Source organism: Lemur catta, chromosome 17 (genome assembly GCF_020740605.2).
Source record: "Lemur catta isolate mLemCat1 chromosome 17, mLemCat1.pri, whole genome shotgun sequence".
NCBI lineage: Eukaryota > Metazoa > Chordata > Mammalia > Primates > Lemuridae > Lemur > Lemur catta.
Window position 1 is genome coordinate 148,105 of NC_059144.1, and position 11,433 is coordinate 159,537.

Below are 11,433 nucleotides of genomic sequence, written 5' to 3' on the forward strand. Positions count from 1 at the left end.
TTTTTGCATCCATGTAACTTTCTGTACTGCTTTCAAAGTCTTTTGATTATCACTTTGGTTAGATGAATGACTACTATTTTACAGTGTTCTCTGATTTTGTTTTGGTCAAATGTTTTGAGCCCTTTAACATCTTTGACAAACCTCCCCTAAATTGAATTCTAACTTAAGCATCTTTAACCTAGAATTAATTATGAAAATTTCCAGTTGGGTCCCTGGAAAGATTCAAAATATATATCTCTCATCTTAAAAGGATATTAAATGATTAGACTCATTGGATAAATTGTATAAGAAACATGGTCCAATGATAAGTGACACTAGATCTTCTTTAGTTTCATTTATTGGTATGTTGTTGATATGAATGTTTCAAAAATATCATTTCTATAAGCATTGAAGTTTATAGAAGTTTAATATATTATCAGTCATAATTCTGGTTACTATCTGTCATAGATATAGTGCAGTTTCCTTATTTAAACTTTCATCAGATTTTTAAAATCTCTAAAAATCATTTACAGTCAGATTCATGAAACAGATTCCAACAAATACTCTTAAATACACATCTCTGATAACTTTAAGGACAATGGACTAAATAAAAATTTCTGGAACTCTACTAAAGAAACTGGTGGATTCATGATACTTCTAACGGAGATTAAGCAGAACAAATGTTGACTACATGACATTGAATACCTGATAAAATCATGTCTGTATGACCTTTATTTAAAACATTTTTGTTTGTCTACTTGAAATGTTTGTTTTCCAGATTTATTTATTACCAAGGCTTTGACTAAAATATCATATTTGAAAACATGCATACAATGTCTGACTTCAAGGGTCCCTAGGCTTAAAAAATTAAATAAAAACTCACTTTCTGTCAGAGCCATCATCCTTAAAACTGTAAATAAAACCTGAAGTCTGCCTTGGTTTGGCTTCCTAGCCTTAAGAAGTTATTAAACCTGAGGTTTCTATGTGATCAATACAGAGAAAAAAAAGTTATACTTCTAAAAAGAACAGCTATAATACATTCATTATTTGACTGTAGCTCTGTATATTATTTTCTTAATTTTTCTGGGTTCTTCTCATCCAACTTTCTTACAAAAAATACAAAATGGAAACTTCTCTGTGCCTTAAGGCCTATAAGCTGAAACTAGATAAATTTCAAGAAACAAGTCTGTGGGTAATGTATGGGCCACACAGAAAGTTCACCAAACTATCTGATGCCATAGCCAGAGACACTGAAATGTAACCCAGAACAAGTTGAATTTCCCATGCTATAAACAGCTTTTCCTAAGTGGTTGAAGCAAGACTCCATATAATAATTCTCACCACATACGTCTGGACTTTTCAATATGTTCAGCTGATTACCTTTAAAATTAGTTTCATGGTTTAAAGCTATTATTCAAACTGGGCTTATTATTCCCTTATGATTTTAAGGTTTATTCTTATTGTCTGCCTAATCTTTGTAAGTCCAGCTCTCTTCATAACATAATTTGGCTAAATGCTTCAAGATAATGCTGATGCCTGTGGGACTGAGAAGACGGAACTTGATGCTGGAATCCAAACAGCTGTCCCCAGAGAAAATGTTTCCTTCTGGCCTCTTTGTTACTGTAATGTGTTCTGGGTCCCTGACAGGTCCTCATACTTTCCCCTAACCTGGGACAGAGACCACCAGGACAGGTTCATTTTCGCACCTGTCAGGTGCCAAGGGACAGGGTTTGGCACTCAGTTTTGTACCATTTTCTGCACAATTTCCCATGTGCCTTTGTGGCACCCCGACATGACTGTGTGATCTCTGGGTTAGAAGCTATGTCTTTACAGTCAATTACATTCTTAAAGCCTTCATGGGTCACTTACTACCCTGTAGCTGCAAAGCAGTGTTTTCAGGGTATATGTGCATGTGTCAGCGTGTGCATGTCCGTGTTGGTGATTGTGTCTATGTGCATGTCTGAATGTTGGTTCGTGTCTATATGTGCATGTGTGTAGTGTGTACGTACATGAACGTGTGTGAGTATGTCTATGTGTGTGTGAGAGAGAGGGACACAAAAGTGAATGAGACACACACCGTGCTTTGAGGAGCTCCGACTGGAAGATAGGGCCATCCAGGGCACAGGTGACTCATGGGAAGCAGACATGTGGTGGAGACAGGGTAGAAATCTGGGAAGGGGTGGGAAAAAGCTCTGTGGACTGAGGGGCCTCTTGGTTGGGTCTTAGAGATGAAGCACATCTCACCTGGGCACAGCACAGCGGGAGGGACCTTCTGAGGAGGGAACTGCTGGAGCAAGGCTCGGAGAACAGGGTTGTGTATGTCCAGGGTCAGAGAACTCCAGTTCGACTGGATGTGGCTCTGGCTCTTCTCAGAGAGTCTCCTTTGGTACTGGGACATCTGATGTGGTCACGAGGCCCAGGCCACAGACAGAACCCTCCTCTGTGTCCAGGAGGTTGGCTGGAGCCAGGAGGGGACATGGCTACTTGGACTCCCTACAAGCCACACTGGGGGCCCAGGAGACTCAGCCGTGAGGTGCAATGGAAGATGGGGCGTGGATGTGCTCTGGCTGCACGTATGTTCTCAGGCCCCGCCCAAGCACTTCTCACCCCTCAAGCCAGGGGCCCCAACTGAAGTTTTCTGGGGGAAGCCACGGCCCACAGCTGAGTGAGAAAACTGAGGCACAGACTCTGATAGGAGCACACCCTGATTTTGTCAACCCATGTCAGTTTATTTTCCCTCACCCCAGAAAGTTCAAGGCAGAATTGAGCACAAGCTGAGGTCCAGGCTCTGAAAGAAATCCAGGTGTTTCCCTGTAGGAGCACGTCGTAAAACCAGCACACACTCCGGGCCCCAGATGCCCACTCCTTCCTACCAGGGGAACCCGTTCATGTTCTCGGTGAGAAGGCACCTCCTGGAGGTGGCCACCATGCAGCATCTGATGTGACTCAGTGCCCCTTAGGCTGCTGTGTTGGCTGGGCCAGCTCCCTCCTGCTTGAACTGCTGTTGGCCGCCTGAAGGAGCAAGGACAGCTCCCACTCCAGGTCTTCAATCCTCTGAGCCAGGTGGACTCTCCTCACCTCCAGCTCCAGGGCCCGGTGGCTCTTCAGGATCCAGGGTCCCAGCTTCTCTCCGTCTGGGCCACTTGTCTCCAGTGGGTGAAGTTTATCTTCCTGCCACTCACAAGGGGAGATGCTGGGAGCCACCTGGGAATGACAGACACACAACACGGACAGGTGACCCCTGAACGCTCTCAGCTCACTCTACCCTGAGCCCTCTCTGTGGTCTTGGCCCTGACTTTTGTCATTTAGACACTCTCTAGGCACCAACATCCACCCCAAACATGGGAAGATGCCAGTGAGCTCCCTCCAGGGACTGATCTCATGATTAACTAATGATGACACAGTGTTCACAAGTTTCTGTCACCACAGTAATGCACAACAGTGGCCAAATATATCGTTATACAATTGTCATGTTTAATAATTTAAAACGATTATTGAATAATTAAATCTCAGCATATTTTATAATCCCTCATCTAATCCTAATTTTCCCTTCCTTAAAACCAGGGATATTTGTATAGAATGTATTTTTAAGGATGATCACCTGTTACTTTACCCTCACCGAGTCATGCTCTTCTGGCCCCTCAGTGCAGCTGAGGACAGGCTGCTGCAGCTACCTAGTCCCTCTGCTGTCGAGCTACCTTCACGGCTGCCCATCTGAGGTGGACGGAGGGCGGGTTCACAGAGGAACTGACCCCTCAGCTTAGAGCAAACGCTGTGGAGGAAGTCCAGATAAAGCTCAGGGCAAGAATGATTGGTGCGATGAGATGACAGGAAGCCAGCATCTGCATTTGGGTTTCCCGAGGGGACCCACCTCTGGGGCTCAGGGACCCTGGAAGGCCGTGAGAGACACAGTTCCCGCAGCCTCACTGGGAAGGGCATCTGTGCCTCTCGTGGCCAGTCCTTGGGCCACACCCTGCCTTGTCTGCTCACAAGAGAAATGTCCCCTCAGCTGTTTGTGGACACAGGTGCCCTTTCTTATCATTTCTGTACTGTGAGGTCAGTTTGACCAAGAAGAGTTGATATTCCAGATCTTCAGACATCAAGACCCAGATACCCATGATGTTCTCCTGAAACTCTCCATATTGAGGGACCAACCTGACTTTCCCTGCTGAGTAAGAATGAGAAGAAAACCTGCCCCTTGGCCCGGACTCCTGGGGTCACCGTGGCAGAGGGTGTTCCCTGGCAGGGGAAGAGGGGATTCTGTGGTATTTCAAGGTATCCCAGCCCAGACGCCCACACTGGGAAGGCGGATGTGAGAAGGTGCCTACCCATGCCCCTCCGCCACCCAGGGTGCTTCGCTAATTTTAGCATGCAGGGACAAGGCTGGGAAAAGTGAGGCCCTGCGCTTCGGTGTGAAAGTCCAGGGATCCAGAACAGAGGATTAAACATGACCTGATAGCAAAGTGGGGACAGGACACACAGTTAGAGATAAATGACATAAAAGGTGCCAGAAACTTCAAGTCTGGTTGAATAGTATCTTATACAGTATGAAAACAATCAAACTGGTGAACTAACACCCAGAGACTGGCTGCCGGCTTCAGCAAATAAAGTTGACTTTTTTGCTTTATTTTTTCTATATTTTTAAGCAAATAAAGTTATATTGAGCTCAGTGCAGACACAATGGCATGATCACTTCTATCTTTCATCCTCCTTTCTTCTCCATCCTTTCATGCATCTGCAGCTAGGACAGGGAACAGCCTGGATGGAAGATGCATCTTGCAGAAAGCTCCTGGTCCCAGAGGTGTGCACTATTAATTAGGCTACATCTGCAACAGCCATTGTTAGTGCTCCTTTTCCATGCCCGTCCTCAGTATTTTCAGGCTGTGAATTAATTTAGAGAGTTTCAACCTAATCTGACGGTGTGGGCTTCCCTGTCTCCAGCCCCAGCTCTAAGCTTTCCATTCATGAAACCAACAAAACAGAACCTGACTTTGACTGGCGGACATTCTGGTCAGAGCTGGCTATTGCAGTCCCAACACCTCTCTGTGGAAGGGGCCGTGACTCCATGGGTCCCACCCCCCTGGACACCTTAGGAGCTGAGATGCTCATCTGCTGGGCTTACCACAAATGTGCTGCCTTCACCTGGGGGCAGTGGGTCTGGCTCATCCTCCTCTTTCTGGAGCTCCAGGGCTGGAGAAGAGAGCTGGAAGAACTCCTCATTCACCTCATGCACAGTGTCTTCCACATGCCGTATCTTTCCCTAGAAACAAGGAACATGTGGTCTTTATTACTTTCATTTGTATTCTAAGTTCATTGAAAATTTCTTGTGCTCCTACTCCATGATTGACAGCAGGGTCAGTGCAGGGCACACAGACTCAGAGTCAGGTGCTGCTCTCGGACAGCTGAGCGTCTGAAGGCAAGGGGAGCCAGACCTGCAGCCCAGCACAGCAAAGTAGTAAAGCTAATTGTAGAGAGATACACCAGGCTCTGCAGGAGCAAAAAGCAAGACGCCTAGTCCAGAGAGGATGATCAGGGAGAGCTTTTTGGAAGAGGCGATGTCTCAGCTGAATATTAAAAGTTGGACAGGAGTTAGCTGGGTGGAGAGTGGGAGAAGAGCATTTTAGGCAAAGGGAGCAGCATTTGGGTAAACACAGGCATGAGAGAGTATAGGTAACATTGATCTATTTGTCCATCTATTCATTTGTCCACCCATTCGTTCATCCATCCATTCATCTATCCACTCATCTAACCTTCCATAAATGAACTGAACCATCCATCTACCCATATATCCATCTAGCCACCCACCCACCCACCCACCCATTCTCTACCCATCTATCTACCCATGCTTCTATCCATAAGTAAAGAAAGACTTACTATGAACCCAGTGTGTATCAAGACAATGGTCAGTTATGGGACACTATTAGGGAACTTCCATGGAGTTTATAACCTGTGAAGAAAGACAGACATAGGGCAAGAAATTACGTGTGAGGGGGGTTATGTGAGTGGATGTTTGGCTTGCAGTGGGGATTAATTAAAGTTCATTTGGCAGCATAGAATTTGTCAGGAAAAGTGTCAAGAGATGATGCTAGAGAAATGAGGGTGGCGTGCTTTTCTTACATTGTGGGGTCATCTAAAGGCCAATTTGGTAGAACCTTTCTTATGAATAGAACCTTCATTTTCTTGGGAGGGTCAATTTGCCCAGCTGAAAAATGATTTACCTCAGACTCTCCATAAGATAGAGATAATCATGTGGCTAGTTTTGGCCAAAAAGATGTAAAAGGCAGTGTTGCCTGCCTCTAAATGATGGCTTGTTGTCAGGCTGGCCTCATAAAATGACTGCCAGCAGCACGCATGCTGGCTACTCCTTCACATCCAACGGCAGAGCAAAGGCCAAGGCCCGTTGTTAGAACCGGTGGTTCTAAAACCATATGGTCTCAAGCTTCACTCTGACTGGGACACCCTGATCCAATTTATGTAACTAGGAAAGTGCCATTCCCTGATTGACTTGCATCTGGATCAATCACTATGACAGGGAAATGGGATTATTCCAAGTGGTTTAGAGCAACCAGAGCCCTCCTCTGGATCTGAAGATGAGGTTTCCCCTTCTAAACACCATGGCTGTCACTCGAGGGAACTGAAAATGGATGGTAGAACAACTTCACTGTTTGCTACAATTAAAAAAATAACTTTTAGCTATTTAGTGCAGTGTTCCTCATTGCCTTTTCTTCATTTTAAAGTTATCTCTTATTTTATTACATTAGACTCTTTCCAAATAAAATATCATGCTTTATCATCCACAGGCAAGCGTAGCTGAGAGTGAATTAATGCAAGCCAAGAAATTAGCAACAATTTCAGAATATCCAGGTTGGCGGTCTTACCTTCTCTCTCCAATTCCCCCGATTTTTCTATCCCTCCATTTTCTCAATAATCTTTTCTGTTTTCCCCTTCCTTCCACTTATAATCCTGTTTTTCTTCTCTCAATATGACTTTTAACATATGCAAACATAACTGGATGTATAGTTAGACATTTGCCTACCTCCCACAAGTTTAGCTAAAGCCTCAAAGGTGTTGACACAGGTGACAATGTCCTCCCACAGAGGAACTACACATGCCCTCTCAGGAGTTATTCAGAGGAAGCCAAAATCATCCATTGCTCATCTCCCCAGCATCCTGTGAAAGAGAAAAATAGAGATTCATTAGAAAGAAAGTTCTACAGAGGTGAATTTATAGGTAGAGATGAGACAGGGATGGTCTCACCCCCCCAGAGCCAACTGAGGAAGACTTTCAGGTGACTCACTCAGAGAGTGCTGGTGCTTGGCAGAAGGGGGAGCTAGTATCTTATTCTCCAAATGGATATATACCAAGAGCCACAGTCTAGGAGTTTGGCGGGTGAAACAGGGGAAGAAAGAAGAGAGTAAAAGAACAAATATTGCCCATCATTCCCACCGCTGAAACTCAAGGTTTAGGGGCAGGGTTGAGCTGGGCTGAGGGTGGAGAGCTTACAGGAAACCTTTAAGTTGTATGCAGGATGGAAAGTTGGCTTTAGACTGAACTGGGCTTTCTAATACCTGAAAACACCACTCTTCAATAATATCCCCAAAAGGCCCCGCTGAAGCTGTTTTCAAGAATTGAGAAAGAAAAGTCCAAAAGAATACCATTTTAAGTTAGCTGTGGAAACATTCCTTAAAATTTTACATTACCTTTTTAATGCGAAGAAAAAGGTGGTTTCCTAATTCTACCCTACTGAATTCAGTTATTTATTAAGCAGGAGGAGTGGCTGCCTGAGCCCACAGAGAGATGGAGCTGAGCTTCTCTGGCTTGTGCCCTGGACACCAGCAGGGGAGGAAGCCCGGCACTGCTGGGCACAGAGCAGAACGTACGTAAACAGCTCACTGCCCCTGGGAAATGGCAAATATTTAGCACATATGAAATATTTCCATTTCAGAATTCTGACAAGCAGAATTGTAATATACATAATATCCAAATCACTTCTGACTGGTAGAATTGTGTGGAATAAAGTAGAATTTTTCCATTGAGTCTTTTGGCAAAACATGGAATTACCTTCCTGTAGGAAAAGAAATTCACTTGGGATCAATGAAATCAGCCTTAAGAGTGTAGAGAATGTATTTGAACAAAATTATTATTAGGCTAAAATGAATATGGATAAATACCTGATAGAAAATAATCACCAAGGCCAGGCACGGTGGCTCACGCCTGTAATCCTAGCACTCTGGGAGGCCGAGGTGAGAGGACTGCTGGAGCTCAGGAGTTCGAGACCAGCCTGAGCGAGAGCCAGACCCCCTCTGTACTAAAAATAGAAAAATTAACTGGGCATAGCGTCTGTAGTCCCAGCCACTCTGGAGGCTGCAGCAGGAGGATCGTTTGAGCTCAGGAGTTTGAGGCTGTGGTGAGCTATGACGAGGCCATTGCACTCTAGCCCAGGTGACAGAGTGAAACCCTGTCTCAAACAAAACAAAAAAAAAAACCCACATTACTCACATGGTATGATTTATACTCAAAACATCCCTATCACTTTGAATCCATTATATTTGAAATCTCCAAACAACTTTCAAATATTGAAAAAAGACACATGCCAGAGCTCCTGCCTAATAACTTCCAAGTGGAGAGTTTATGGATAATTCATTCTAACATTCCGTAAGCAGGTAGCATAGCCGCGTACATTATGACGGTGGAAAACATAACAGGGAAAAGCCGGCGACAGCACTGCTCATTCACAGTCAGCACAGCAGTGGGCTGGAAACAGTTCTCTAGGTGACTCTCAGGGAGGCTCCAACCCGGCGGCGCTGGGTCAACGTGATTCCTTAACCCTGGCCCTTACAACTACACACCACTGTGATGCGCTCCGAAGCTGATTACAAAAGCCTGACTGCTTGGGCACATCAAGTACTTGGGCGTCCTTTTATATTTTTCTCCCACGGAACACGAAGCCTGACACCTGAAACTCGTCTAACCTTGTTCGGGGGCTTTGGAGTTTTTATTACTTTTAAAGCCCACTGGGCATAGATTCAGTTTCGTGTGTGCTGTGTATGCAAGACCAACCCATCTCCCGCATGCACGGGGAAGAACGCATGACAGTCAAGCGGCTCCGTCTCCCGAGTAACTTTTTTATCGGTTAGTCCTGAAATTTCCACAGGCAGCAAACGTCAAGCACCGGCCTGGCCATGCGCACAGACCGGGCCCTGGCGCCTCCCGGGGCGGATCTGTCCACCCTGGTCCCGCCCGGGGCCCTGACCCGCGCCCCCCTCGCTGGCCCATCCGAGGCCCCCACGACCCCCCCAGAGGCCGCGCCCAGAGCCCGTCGGCGCCCCCAGAAGGGGGTCCCGCGGGGGACTGAGCTCGTAGCGTCCTCTCCTCTCCGGACACCTTCTCCTCCAGCCGCGCTCACCTGGCCGGCTCCCGCCGAGGGGCCGCCCGCCCGCACCCCGGGCCGCGGCGGGAGCGGGGCTCGGCGGGTCCGCAGTCGTCACGGCCAGGGGCGGGGGCTCCCTCTCGCCGGTCAGGTCCGCCCTTGAGTTTGACCTTTCCCCCCAGCGTGGCTGTGGGGAGGGGCCAAGAGCGCGCGTGCGTGTTTCTGTGTGCGTGCGCGCTACCAGCAAGGGCCCGGGGTCGCTCCCGGATGCCAGCGTCACTGCCATGGCAACGGCAGCGAATACCCCCCACTTTCCCGATTCCTGTCCCCGCCCACCATGTGCGACCCTGGGCCTCTCGTGCTCTCTCCCAGGAAAGCACGCACTCTCAGAGCGCGCCCGCCCAGAGCGCTGGGGCGTTGGGAGGTAATCTGGGCCTCCTCGCTCCCCGTCCCGCTACTCTCCTCCTCCCGGAGTTCGACCAATCCAGTGAGAAGGAGCCACAGGCAGGGCGGGCTCGGCTCCCAGAGTGGCGTGAAAAATTTCCCGATGCCGAGTGAGAACTGTTCCAGAGCGACAGAGCATGTCCAGTAGCAAAAGGGCGCTCTGGAGGCCAGTTTAGGGAAGAAGAGGAGGTGGCGGCATCGGGGTAGGTGAGAGAAATGTTAGGGCAGGTACTGTGCTGTCAGATTCGGACCCCGTGGATTGGAATGTAGCTCCGCCGCCGTCTGGCTGTGTGACCTGGGGCGTGCTCCTTAAACACTGAACTGCACGTCCCGGGTAAAATGGGGTTGGTGAGTAAAATTGACCGCTGTTCTTCCAAGGATCGAAAGAGAGAACGTGGGAAACGCCTCACCTGGCAAAGGGTAGAACCTAAACGCCTGGGTATTATTATGGAGCCCACATCCTCCGTATTTCACAGATGGAGGGGACAGGGGACTTAGTCAAAACTTAAGGGACTCGTTCCAGGTCAGGTAGTGGCAGAGAGCCAGGCTTCAAGTTCAGTAATCCTCGTCCTACCTAGCCTGCCTTTGTGCGGGGGCATCACAAATCCCTTGTGATCTGTGCATCACTTCGTAGTCTTGCCTCCTTCCCATCCCTGCGATGGTTTAAAACTCCGCACATAGGGTTGAACAGCTTTGGGGCAACTTTTAGATATTCAGCTTCTGAATTTGCCCCTGAACGACCAGCAGAACGGTGCTTTCCTCAATTCCCTTGGGGCCGCTGCATTTCTTCTAAAGTTTTGGTTAAAGCGTAAACACAGTAGCAAGGACCTCCAGGACCTCCACAATCCCTAGCTAGCGGAGGGAAGATAACTCGGTTAACCAATATTTACCTGACATCCACCAAGCAGCAAATGTATTGAGCACCCTAATGCTCACCCTCACCCTAATCCCTAACCCTAACCCTAGTTCTAACCCTAACCCTGCCCAAACCCTAAACCAACCCAACCCTAACTCTAAACCCTAAACCTTAACACTTCCCTTCTGGCCACCAGCCTTCCTCCCCATCCCCAGGAATCCCAAGGACCCCTTATAATCTCCTGGGCCCAGAAAACATGGCTCACACTGTCTCTTTACCAAGTTACAGTCAGGGAAACCGAGACTCAGAGAGGCTGTGGGTGTCCCAAGTGGGGATCCTCAAATATACTGCACTGTCCCAAGCCTTTTTTTTTTATGGGGTGAAATCCATGTAGCATATGACTATTTCAAAGTGAACAATTTGGTGACATTTAGTGCATTCACAATTGTGCAACCACCACCACTATCTGGTTCCAGAACATTTTCATCACCCCAGAAGAAACTTTCCAGACCCAGCAGGCAGTTACTCCTCATTCTCCCTCCCCCAAGCCTCTCGTTTAACAGAAGGGGAAACCGAGGCCTGGACAGAGACTTGCAGGCAGGCACAGCCCTGATGAGGAATTGGGCACCACTCTGCAGAGGTGGTGGGGTCGGAAGGCCCCTCAGGGTGGGAAGGAAGCCCCCCTTCCTGTCTGCAGAGCCCACCCCCACGCCTCGCCCGCCAGGGGCAGCCCAGAGCTTTCCAGAGCAGTTACTCCTGGGCGGGAATTAGTCTGTTGGAACTG

General features: G+C 47.7%; 1 long non-coding RNA gene across 3 annotated transcripts; it reads right to left on the reverse strand.

The window, feature by feature from the left end:
* Positions 1-2,687: 2,687 nt before the first annotated feature.
* On the reverse strand, positions 2,688-9,516 carry LOC123622674. 3 transcript variants are annotated; one of them, XR_006729576.1, is made up of 5 exons: positions 9,386-9,516; positions 7,016-7,149; positions 5,854-5,926; positions 5,102-5,239; positions 2,688-3,183 (listed from the first exon to the last, which is right to left on the reverse strand). It is a non-coding gene; the product is annotated as an uncharacterized LOC123622674 (long non-coding RNA). The 3 variants fall into 3 exon arrangements; XR_006729578.1 differs by lacking the exon at positions 9,386-9,516 and adding an exon at positions 8,151-8,198; XR_006729577.1 differs by lacking the exon at positions 5,854-5,926 and having other exon boundaries at positions 9,386-9,514.
* Positions 9,517-11,433: the final 1,917 nt, after the last annotated feature.